Source organism: Schistocerca americana, chromosome 11, assembly GCF_021461395.2.
Source record: "Schistocerca americana isolate TAMUIC-IGC-003095 chromosome 11, iqSchAmer2.1, whole genome shotgun sequence".
NCBI lineage: Eukaryota > Metazoa > Arthropoda > Insecta > Orthoptera > Acrididae > Schistocerca > Schistocerca americana.
Window position 1 is genome coordinate 134,116,082 of NC_060129.1, and position 12,278 is coordinate 134,128,359.

The window sequence follows — 12,278 nt, forward strand, 5'->3', positions numbered from 1 at the left end:
GAGGGACTGCTCCGGCTGCAGTGCTGTGCTGACTGAGGTAGGCGGGGGCGGCCGCAGCGCCTCACCAGCTGCAGCGCCGGCCTCTGCTGCCGCCGTGCGGGGGCGGAGCGACGCCCCGGCGCCGACCGCTCTGCCACTGCGAGACCGCAGCAGCTGGCAGTGGGACAGCTCAGCTCCTTCACTAATACAGTAGGGATATGAGGTAAAGTAACACTGCATTCACCTATAAACCCTCTATTGAGACTAAATATCTGAACAGCTATCATTTCTTTCCTTCTGGAAGATAGTATCAGTCATACTTAAATGCCGCTCCGCCGCGTCTTTTAAACATTGCAATATTGTATCGACGCTGTTCACTTGATGAAAGTTACTGAACACCGAATTCAGTACCTATGAAAGACGGAAAAGTCAAACTAGTGCTCTTCCAGAAATCAAAACCAATATTTTCATTACAATGTTCATACGACAAATCAGGGTCAGACATTTTCGTTATGGAGTCCAAATGTTTCCTCTAGAGTCAGCCATGAATCTAACTAGTCAGCTAGATAATTTCTGCCTGTCTGTTGACAATCTCTTGCTTTTTTACCAGACCAGGATGTTTCGTAATATCAAGCAACCAAAAATCTTATATTCTTTTCACAAAACTCAATTTATCCCTGATCATATTCATAACCATTTCATATATTCGTACATCTGGAAGGGGTCAAATTGCCGTCCTTTTACAGAACTGCGGCATAAGCTGCACGTGCTGCGCCACTCTGTGATGCTGTCAGTGGTCACGTGATCACTCTCGCACTCGCAGACGAGCTCCTGCACGCCCACGCAGCCCTGACGCCCGCCAGAATCGTCTTATTCCAGGGACAGCGGCGACAGGGCGTACAGCTACCACAGCACAGGTAACAGAGCTCGTGAGACCAGACACCTCAGCACAAACTGTTGCGAGCCACCTATTAGCAATGACACTATGGGCACCCACACTTCTAACTCCTCTCCCACCCACACCACAGCATCGACTGGTGCCGCCAGGGCTTCTTTCAGCAGGAAGAAGGAATGGCGCGCCCTGGTCTTCAGCGACGGCAGCAGATACTGCCTGCATCCAAGTGACGGTGGTTTGTGCATATGACGAAGAGCTGGTGAGTGCTACCTCAAAGAGTGTACTCTTCCGAAACATAATGGCCTTACTGTGCCGTTCCTGGAGAGGACATGCAGAATGTTATTAAACCTGCTCTTTTGCTTTTCTTGTAACAGGAAGATGGTGTGTTGTTCCAAGAGGATAATGCTCGCCCACATACTGCTCATCGAGCTCAATGTGCCCTGCAAGACGTGTGGCAACTTCCCTGGCTGGTACGATCTCTGGACTCCTCTCCAGTGCAGCAGGTGTGGGCTATGATGGGACGACAAGTGACAGGTGCGACGTGTCAAGCGAGGACTGTTTCACAACTAAGTGACATCACGTATCCCAGGGCTGTATTCGCCACCCATACTACTGACTCGATGACAGAGTCAGCGCCTGTGTTGCCGCCCGTGGTGGCTACGCCAGTTGCTAATATGGATGTCTCAGGTTGGGCCGATGCCTGGTTCGTCCAACCGTGTGTGCTAATCGTCTGTATGTGTTACCACTTCATGTACTCCATATGCAGTGTTGCAACAATAAATCTTGAGTGACCTATTAACCTCCAAAAGCTCCAATTTTTTTTCTGGCAGTGTATTAGCAACAATGAGCGGCAACATTTGCAGACAATAATCCTATACTATGAGATCATCAGCGTCCATCTTCCACCTCTAGTCCACGCTCGCCATAGACATTAAATCACCAGTAACTTGTAGTCATAATAAATAACTTCAGACAGAAATGTCCGTGGAAGCCCTGTAGGCTTGTTATAGCTCTACTACTGATGTGGCGACAATGATTTGCAACTCATATAGGGTGTGGGGTTACAAGCTCAGACGTCTAGGTTATAATTAATAAGTATTAAGGAAGAATATTTAAAAAATTGCAGTTCAAATTTGCCGAAACTAGTCATCACTGTAGGATCAATTGCGATTTCGGCAAATAAAGTTTTCGAATCAGAACACTTCATCATTTAAAGCTATAGAGAGTCTTCTACAAGACTCTCTCTGTGCCAGGTAATCCAATAGGTGACTTTAATTATAATGAATGTAATCCAAATAGAGATGTACAGGGCGAATCAAAAAGGAATTTGCAACTTTAGAATGATATAGAAATGTATTGAGATAACTTATAGAATCGGTAGGTGTATGATTATGCAGCAAACAACCTGCATGTACTTCAGTCCATCAGTGCCCCATTCCACCACCAGGAACGCCAGCGTTGTGCACAGGTAAGATGGCTGCTTTCACTGGCGTGGAGCGTGCCCGCTGTGTGTTCTGGTACCATGAAACGAACTCTGCAATAACTGTCCTGTGGTTTCATTAAAGACCGCGCGTATGTTCCTCCCGTAGCAAACAATTCGGCCGACCTGAAAAATTTAATCTACGCTGCCGTTGCTGAAGTTTCGCCCGATTTGCCGCAATGTGGGAAGGGGAGGTTGACTACCAGTGGGATGTGTCCCGCATCATAGATGGTAGTAACATCGAAACGAAATGACACTTTTATATGAAACTTGAGCTTCTTTGCTACTAAATAACACATCAACCGACTCTGTAAGATATTTCAATATATTTCTGTATCATTCCAAAGCTACAAAGTCCTTTTTGACACACACTTTCTTTTTAGCAATTTTCTAGAATGCTACTGTTGACCAAAGATAAGCTCCGTCTAAACGGTAAATCTTTGAACATTAGCCTTAGCCACACTCTTTGGTTTGTTTACACCCTGTGGAACAAGTGGGAGTTGTTGGCTGTGGAAAGTTTGCTTGGTGCTGTGTGATCAATTGAATGGAAAACATGAACTACGTTCTCCAATGTCGTTTGTGAGCAATGGGTAAACTGGTGGATGTTTATTACTGCAAGTAATACCATCAAGCTGACCTTGGAGGGTAAGTACTTCTGGATACCTCGCCACATTCTGTGCTTCTTTCTATCGTCTTTTCTATCTTCCCAGGACTACATTTAGACATTAGAACAGCTATGCCACAGATGACTGGTCTCGTGACATTTTGTGAAATATCTCATGTGATAAACTAATAATGGGAGGCACTGCCCAGGGAAGTCGGGCTCGAGGACACGATCTGAGACCGCGTTCCTCACCAGTGTTGTTGAGGCCACAACTACCAATCATTCCTACTTTGCATTTTCTCTCTTCTCAAAAGTTAAAAATTTTATAATTTTATATTTGTAAATTTGATGTATTATAATTTCGGGAAGTGATTACAACTGTATCTTATACAAAAAATGACAAAAGACCTCCACGCGGCAGTGCACGGGTAACGCTGCCCGTGACGTCAGCAGCGCAGCCAGACGCCGCGGTAAGGCGGGGGCCGAGTGCACCGAGTGGAGCACTGAGGTCCGCAGAAAGTTATCAGACGGCGGACCCCGGCTGTGCAAATGCAGGCTCGCAAAAGAAAGAAAGTGCAGCCTTTGCTGGAGTCACTGATAGCTCGGTTAACTCGCGCCGGTCTTCCAGGACGCTTAGCACGATGCCGCAGCCGTGGCGGCTACCTCGGCAGTGAGCGCTCAGCCCCCACTGCCTGAGAGGACAGCGCCGGCCGCCACCGTCAGCTGCCGTCAGCCTCCGAGGCACCCACTACGTTGTTTCACGCGGCTGCACAGACAATTTGTTGTACTGCATTTGCGGCATTCTTAGTGGCCTTTCCTCCACGGAAAGCGAGCTGCCAGTAGTTTGTACCGCTCAGAAGCCGGTGAGTCGGCAGCTTGGCGCCAACCAGCTTTTCAAAGGCTTTTAACAGAACAGCCAGCAACCAGCTAGATCTATCGGACTTACTTAATTATAATTACCTCCGCGATTTTCCATGGCCTATTTCTAGACACAGATTACAAACGAGACATTAACATGGAGTTACCTCTGGCGCCAAAAGTTATGTAATTTCTTCTGATAATCCGTTAGGACATTGAGGTGTGCCTCAAACAAGACTATTTAAGGGTATGGAGATAACCTCATGAATACATGTCAGCAGGGGACCGACCGTTCGAGAGGCTGGAGGCTCAGGAATGGTGTGGAGCGTTTTCAGTTGCAGTGACATGGGACTCCTGGTATGTCTATATACAATTCTGATAGGTGACACGTACATAAGCATTCTGTTTCATCATCTGCATCCATTCATGTCCATTGTAAAGTCCGACTGGTACCGCGAGAATACACGCATTTATACACTGCTCCTCTTACATTCAGATACCAGCACCTCAGTCTGTCTGTAGCAGTCGCTAAGATGCAGTATAAATCATCCAAATTCCCCACACTCGAATGTTTTATTTAAATGCGCATATCCCCTGAAGTTGATTCAGTCATAGCTTCCCTGTACATATGCACTGTTGAAACCCTCCTCCCATACATTTTAAAGTCAGTTGGTGATTGTAATGCACCACACTCTGTTGTCATCTACTTCTTTGTATACTCCCTCATGCTGCACAGATAGTCCTGTGATGCCAAAAACACGTCGAAAGTTTTCCATTTCTGGACCTGCACTGACGCTTTTAGATAGACTAACAGCCACAGTATATGTGTTGGTGAAAAACAGTACACTTCTGCAACTTAACTGAGACTTGCCGACTTGAGGAACTTCTGATCTCTGTGTGAAATAGTTGAAAGACCGCAGGTCTGATAAATCTGGAAGATACTCTGTGGCTTGTTGCTGCATTCCAGCTAGAGTTCATTGGCCTGGTGTAAAAATACATAGGTATTGTCGAGTATGTTTGATTTTTCGGCCCATCCCTGCTGACTGCACTTTGTGACGTTCTTTTCACTACTTTATAAAGACCTGAAATGATCTTTATTGGGCGAGAACAGTGTCGGGGAGGGGAATGTAGGGGGATTGGAGAGGGGAGGGAAGGGTGAGTGGATGGGAAGGCGACATACGGATATGTGTCTGCTGTAATATGACACCAGAAGAAAAGTACTGACAGATCCTGAGGCAGCGATTTCGCTCGTGCAGTCTCTTAACGGATGAACGCAGAAAAGGTTTCTAGATATGGGAGTGGAACGCAAATTTCATAATAGCAGAACCCCTTACTTTGCACTCGACAGCGAGTGTTCATGAGAGACAAAGGTATCGCCAGGAGTGCGGCAGAACATAATCTGACAGACAGGATGAGCTGATGATGCTGTAGTGTATAGGGACGTCTAAGTGTTGAGTGACTGTAGGATGGTACAAGATGACTTAAGCAAAATTTCTAGTTGGTAAGATGAATTATAGTTAGATCTAAATGTAGAAATATTCGAATACAGAATTAGCAGCGCGCTACTTGACATTCACGTCGATGAAATATCTAGGTGTGACGTTGCAAAGGAATGTGAAATGAAATGAGCATGTAAGGGTGCAGCGGAGAAGGTGAATGCTCGACTTCGAGTAGGAGAATTTTAGGAAAGAACGGTTCATTTGTAGAAGACAGAATATAGGACACTAGTACAATCCGTTCTTGAGCACTGTTTGAGTGTTTTGGATCCGCGCAAGGTCTTATTAAGGAAAGACGTGGAAGCAATTTAATGTGCAGCCAGAGTTGTTACCTCCAGAATCGAACAACATGCTAGTGTTATGGAGGTGGTTTGTGAACGAAAATAGGAACCCCTGTAGCGAACACGATATTATTTCTAGGAAAATTATAGAGGAAATTTAGAGAACCGATATTAGAAGCTGACTGCAGAACGATTTCACTGACGTCAACGTCCATTTCGCTTAAGGAGCACTAACAGAGAAATTTGGGTGTCTGTGGAGTAATGGTGAAGAAGTTGGATCTAGAGAAGGTAAGATCCAACAAAGAACAAATTACAGAAATGCTGTCACTTGAGTTTCTAAACACATTAAGAGACAAAGAACCACCTGATAATGTCATCGAGTACTGGAATATGCTGAAAGAAGAAATCATTAAAGCAGAACAGCAAAATACACGATATGTAAAAGGGAAAAGGGAAAAGAAACGATAGGTCACACAAGAAATTATTTCGAATGTGGAGGAGAGAAGAAAATTTAAAAACAAGAACACTGAAGATGCAAGAAAGATGTACCGAAGGTTAAATAATGAACTGCAAAGAGAAACAGAGCAGACTAGGAAAAAATGGCTAAGAGGAATGTAATGCAATCGAAGAACTGGACAGGAAGGGAAGATACGACTTATTGTACAACAGAGTAAAGACTATGACATGGGATTAAAACAGAGCAGGAAGTGCTACTATGGAAATTTTGAGTAAAGACGAAGAGGTAGTGTACAAAGATCGTGACGATGTCCTCCAGCGATGGGAAGAATATCTAAAAGAGCTATATGACACAGATCGCAAACCAGAAACTGTGGAACTTGAATTACTCAACAGTGTAAATGATGACCAGAAAGGAAGGCCCAACCATCATAATCGAAGAAGTAATGTCTGGCATAACTGCAATGAAAAATGGTAAAACAGTAGGTACAGATACCGGGAGAAATATTAAAATGCTAGAAACAAGATAAAATAAGGGAAACATTGAGGTTATGAATAAAATATGTGACAGTGGTGAATGGCCTGAGGACTTTCTCACAAAATTAATGATTCCATTACCGAAAAAAACAAGGAATCAAGAAATGCAGTGAGCACGGGACAATCAGCCTCAATTCACATGCTGCCAAAATGATGTTAAGAATAGTTAATAAGAGACTTTAAAAATTAATGGAGGAGAATCTTGGCGAGGAGCAGTATGGCTTTAGACGGAATACGGACACCAGAGATGGAGTGGGGCTCCTACGACTCTTGTGAGAAAGGTATATTGAAAAAGGAAGAGACCTCTAAATGTGCTTCACCGATCTAGAAAAGGCATTTGACAATGTGGCTTGGGACAAGCTGGCGACTGTAATGAGAGAAAAGAGAGTGGACTGTAAAACCAGAAGACTCATTATATCTTAATCAAAAAGCCTCACTTAAAATGAGAGGAGAAAGTACAAACTGGATCGGACTAGGAAAAGGAGTAAGACAAGGATGCTGTCTATGACCTAACGTTTTCAATCTCTACTTGGAAAATATGATTGCCCAATGCACATTAGATGACAAAGGAGTAGAAATTGAAGAAGAGTAGGGTGTTTGAGGTTTGCTGATGACATGGTTCTTCTAGCCACAGGGGAAAAACAATTACAGGATTTAGTGGACACCATTGACGCCATTATGGAATGAAAATTAACACAAAGAAAACAAAAGTATTGGCACTAGGAGAAAATAAAGAAATAAAAACTATGCTGAATGGAGAAATATTAGAACAGGTGCTAAATTTTAAGTATCTTGGAAGAAGGATAGACACCGACTGGAAGTGCACCACAGAAATGAAAACAAGGATAGCAATGGTAAAAGAGGCATTTTATAAGAAAAGGAGAGTTTTCTGCAGCAGTGTGGACAGAGAACTGAGGAAAAGATCAAATGTTTTGTATTGAGTGTTCTTCTGTATGGCCTGAAACATGAGTTTTGAGGAATAAAGACCGAGAAAGGCTGGAGGCTTCTGAGATGTGGACATGGCGGAGTATGGAAAGAATAAGTTGGATGGACAGAGTAATAAATGAAGAGGTATTGAGATGAGTGGGAGAGAAAAGGCAGTTGCTAGATGTAATAAAGAGAAGAAACAGAAATTGGATTGGGCATATATTAATAAAGAATGACGGACTGATAAAAACATGTGTAGAAGGTTATGTAGAAGGGAAAAGGAAGCGAGGAAGGAGGAGATTTCAGATACTGGATGACGTAATGGACGGTACAACATACCGCAGCTGTAAGAAGGAGGCAATGGATCGCAGAAAATGGAGAGGCAAAGACCTGCTAATATAGCAAAAAACTGATGATGATGATGGAGGCATAAAGAGAGTCGCTTTTCCCTCTCTGTATTTACGAGCGTAACAGGAAAGAAAATGACTAGTGATGGTGCAAGGCAACTTCCACCATGCACCATATTGCGACTTACGGAGTATGTGTGGAGTTGTAGATGTACATCTGCATCTACACCAGTACTCCGCATGACACCCGGCGGTGTGTGGCGGAGGGTTCTTCTAGCATCACTAAGTGAAAGTCTCTTTAGTGGGCTTGTCGCTTTGTCTAGGTGTTCTGCAAACAAAACACAGTCTTCCCTACAAGATTTTCTATTTGATTGTTCCTATTTAAGTTGGCCCTAATTGTAATACCTTGGCATTTAGCTGAAACGGCACCCTTTCGATTTGTGTGACTCATCGAGTAAAAGAAATTTAACGGGTTCCTTCTAGTTCTACTGTGGATGACATAACACTTTTCATTATTTAGAATCAAGTGCCACTTTACGCACCGCGCCGGTACACTCTCTAAATCATTTTGCTATTGCTTTGATCTTCTGATGACTTTACTAGATGGTAAAAGAAAGCATCATCTGCAAACAATGGCTGCTCAGATTGCCTCCTAAATCGTTTTTATAGATTAGGAACAGCACAATGACTACAACACTTCCTTGGGGAAGGGCAGATATCACGTTTGTTTTACTCGACGACTTTCGCGAACTCTCACCAGGCAGACAGGAATACGGCGGTCATCCGGATGAGAGGCGCCACGCTTGCCGTGGTTTGGCCGTCCTGCGGCAGACTTCCGCTGCGCCCGCCGTCATATTGAGCGCGCGCTCCCTGCGGCGCGCACTGCTTCTGTTTGCTCCCCAGTGTCGACAGCGGACAATGCAGCCGGCGGCCGTAATTGCCACAGTGGCAGCTCTGCTTGCAGGAAACGGGACCTACTCGGTGCTGGATTGCTTCTGTTGGCACATGGACAAACACCCGGCGTTCACTGACGGTGAACTTCTGCTATGGTCGCAGTTCTGTGACCGTTCCGGTAAGTGCTCTTTCGTGCTGTACGGATTCATAAGACGTTATGCACAGTCCACTTATCAAACACTCACAGGCGGCTTGGCTTACATATGCTGTTATTAAAATTTATACGTTTTCTGCCTGACAGTGAAGGACTACGTTTATTATGAGGACGCTCAGCTAGGTATCCACTCTTAAGGAATACGTATACAAATGACATTGGTGTAACAGGGTGACGAGAACTGAAGGAAAGTGATGGCGTGCAACCGAATGCGAAACAGCCTGTCGTGGAGCTTATCGTAAAACTGGCTGTCCTTTAAGGCGTTGCTGCAGGTAGTGTTATAATATGTTTCATACGCACAGAAAAGACAGACGTCAGGAGGTACTATTCATCTGGTGGTTCCAGATGGTACGAACTGCTATGTCACACACTTTCCAGGAGCGGTAGCTTGTTCTTTAGGAGTATGATTTCTATGCGCAGCCTAGGAATCAAGAAAAAACACCTATTTTGACGAGCTATTGGCCAAAAGCAGTGATCATACAATAGCTGTAGTTCTCTTACGTCTGTTCTCCCACTCTTGTTTGCTGTGACGTAAATATCCCCTACGACCCTTGCCAAAATTACACACACGAGAAAGAATCAAAGGACGCAGAGCAATAAATAGCGTTCCAGCCAATTTACCATCTGGTTAATCAGTCGGCATAACTGTATACGAATGCGAAATGATATTAGATGATCTTGATTGATCTGTTTTGGTACCTCTAATTTCCAGGGTCCCTTTCATGTACGTTTCCTCTTCAAATGCCGATTGGCTGCAGTTGAAAACAAATTCCTTGCTCAACGACGGGACAAATTTGCTTATCTCATCTACAAATATTTCGGTCGATCCTGTAGTTTGCTGTGCATCGTCAAGTTGACGCTTTCTTCGAAATTTCATTATCTCACGTCTCACACTTCTGTAGCACTGTTTGACGTCATGCAAGCATCCACCGCTTCTCTTGAAATCTCTATAATGTATGTCGAGCATCCTTGAAACGCGCAAACACAAGTTTTTTTGACAAGTGTGCCTTGTCCTCCGTTGAATGTCTGTAGTTTTCCTTACACACTAACGGTCATATTTCTGCTGACTTGTTCAAAATATGTTCGTAATTGTTCTTTTGCTATGCTGTCTGCGATTTTCCAAGTACGTGATTATGTTTAGCATCCGCTCCTTGGACAACGACTGTCCTTCACTACGTTTGACTGGAAACGGGAGCTGCGGCCCTCTGTCCGACAACGACGATGAAGTACAGCACACCTGTTTCAGTACAACTTTCCAGTGCCGCGCACGTATCGCCATCACTGCACTCCTCTTGTACATTGTTCGCACGACACCACGCATTCCACTGACTCATGCGCCACTTCTTTCACACTCAGCGAAATTTCTTGAGTTCCTTTCTGATGAAATCTCGACTTTGGCTACTGTTTCTGAAGATATAACGCAATGTTTGCTTTGTTTATCGGCGCCATTGCTCTGCTTTGTATCAACAGCACTAGCACTGTAGCACTGTCGTGAGTTACTCGTCAACTAAGCAGTTCAGCCACGCTCCGTAGCCTCGTGCTGTCGACAGAATTTGATAGCTCCAGTCCCGCCCCCTGTTGGCATCATCAGCCAGTGTTGTGTTAGCATCGTGGGCAATATGTGGGCCGCCGAACGCTGTCACATCTGACACGCAAGTGCATGTCCAGCTTGTGTCTTTACCCGTAGCTTACAGCATACACGGAAAATAAAATGGGTTATTCGCAGGAGTTGACCAGGAAATCCAAATATTACTTTTACAAACATTTACATTAAAAGAGCTGCAGGATGCCTTACTTCAGCTTTTTCACCTTTGCTTTACTTCGAGCTGAGGCAGCGGCTTTTGTACTTCACAGTTCTCTTCTAAGCTTTAAGCTGTGTGACCTAGGGAGATGTACTCTCGCAATTTCATTACTCTACAGTAATTATATTTTTTGTGCTGCAATTTTTTTCCGCCGGTGTATTGCTGGCGAGCTTTCCCAGGGGCCCTCTCTGCTGAAGGAAGGCCCATAAACTTACTCAAGGAGGTTCAGAGGACAAAATGAACCTTAGTAGTCCCAGCGTAATGCTTTCAGACGTACGCATGCTATCTGAACAACTTAACATTTATCATACGATAAAAACTGAAAATGCAGATATAACGACCTCATACGAGGCAGAATTGAAGGGCGATAGTTTAGTTGCACACATTTGTAATTTGCACAACCAGCTGTTTTCTGCGGCTTGTAGGGTTTCCAGACTTTAGAGGTTCCAGGCTGTGGCTGGAGTGTGTTCCCACGGCCGGAGAACGCGAGGGGCCCGCGGCGCGAGTCGCCCAGTGCGGGGGTGGGGGCCGTGGCCCGCTGCGTGGGAGGCCGGCCTGCCTGCAGCCAGACACGCAGGTCGGGGAGTACGTGGAGGAGGCGCGCCAGTCGGCCGTAAACACACTTTCGCTTAATCACAATAGGAGTAGTTTCCTTTCGTTACAGTGATTGTCAGGGAAAGTCCCTGAGGCATTGGCCGTAACTGTGGCATTATTCCAGTGATGGAAGCTTCAAGTATCGCTGCACAGTTGACGGGGACAAGCTCTCGCGAGGATATACGAGAAACACCGAGTCATACAATTGTACGTCGCAGGTTACGGAGACCGCCAAGTGAGTCAGTCGGCCCTCAGACACGACGAGGCGGAGGTCTCCGTGTTGGGTCAGGAGCGTGGACTTCCCTCTGTACGAGTCAGTTACGTTCATTGATATCAGGTGTGCATTACTCGCACGTTCGCAGTGGTTAATTACAAGTGGCACACCGCAATGGCATCCCGATTTTTCGGTTAACAGTAGCAGCTGCCCGCAGTCCCATCAGAAGCGACTGTTTGTATGTTTACAGCCCGGTAGCCACACCGACAGCGAGAGATGTCATCAGAATTAGCAGTCTCACTGGGCAGGTACGGATCTTTCAGAATGTTTACCGGCGAGGTCAGCTCACCGCCGAGGTAGCCTCAGCTGGGCTGCCTTAGCGAAGCGGATCTGACGAGTGTAGCAGCGCGGGCTAACCGTCTGTTCCTTCACAGAGACATTACGCTTTCTTCTTTCCTTTTGCTTCATTTTGCAGTCTAACTCATTGCGGGTTTTGTCACGCATTTGCTCAAAAAGACGTGAGTCCCTCGTGAGGGAATGAGCAGGCAGAATATCTTTTGTGTGTCCAGAGATTCTGCCGTAAACTTTCTGGCAGGTGAGAACAGATCAGCGCTTTTTAGTGCAAACCCACTCTCTGCCACTCAGTGCCTTCATTGCTGCTTTTTTTGCGGCGAGGAACCGTATGTCAACCGCACTCGCA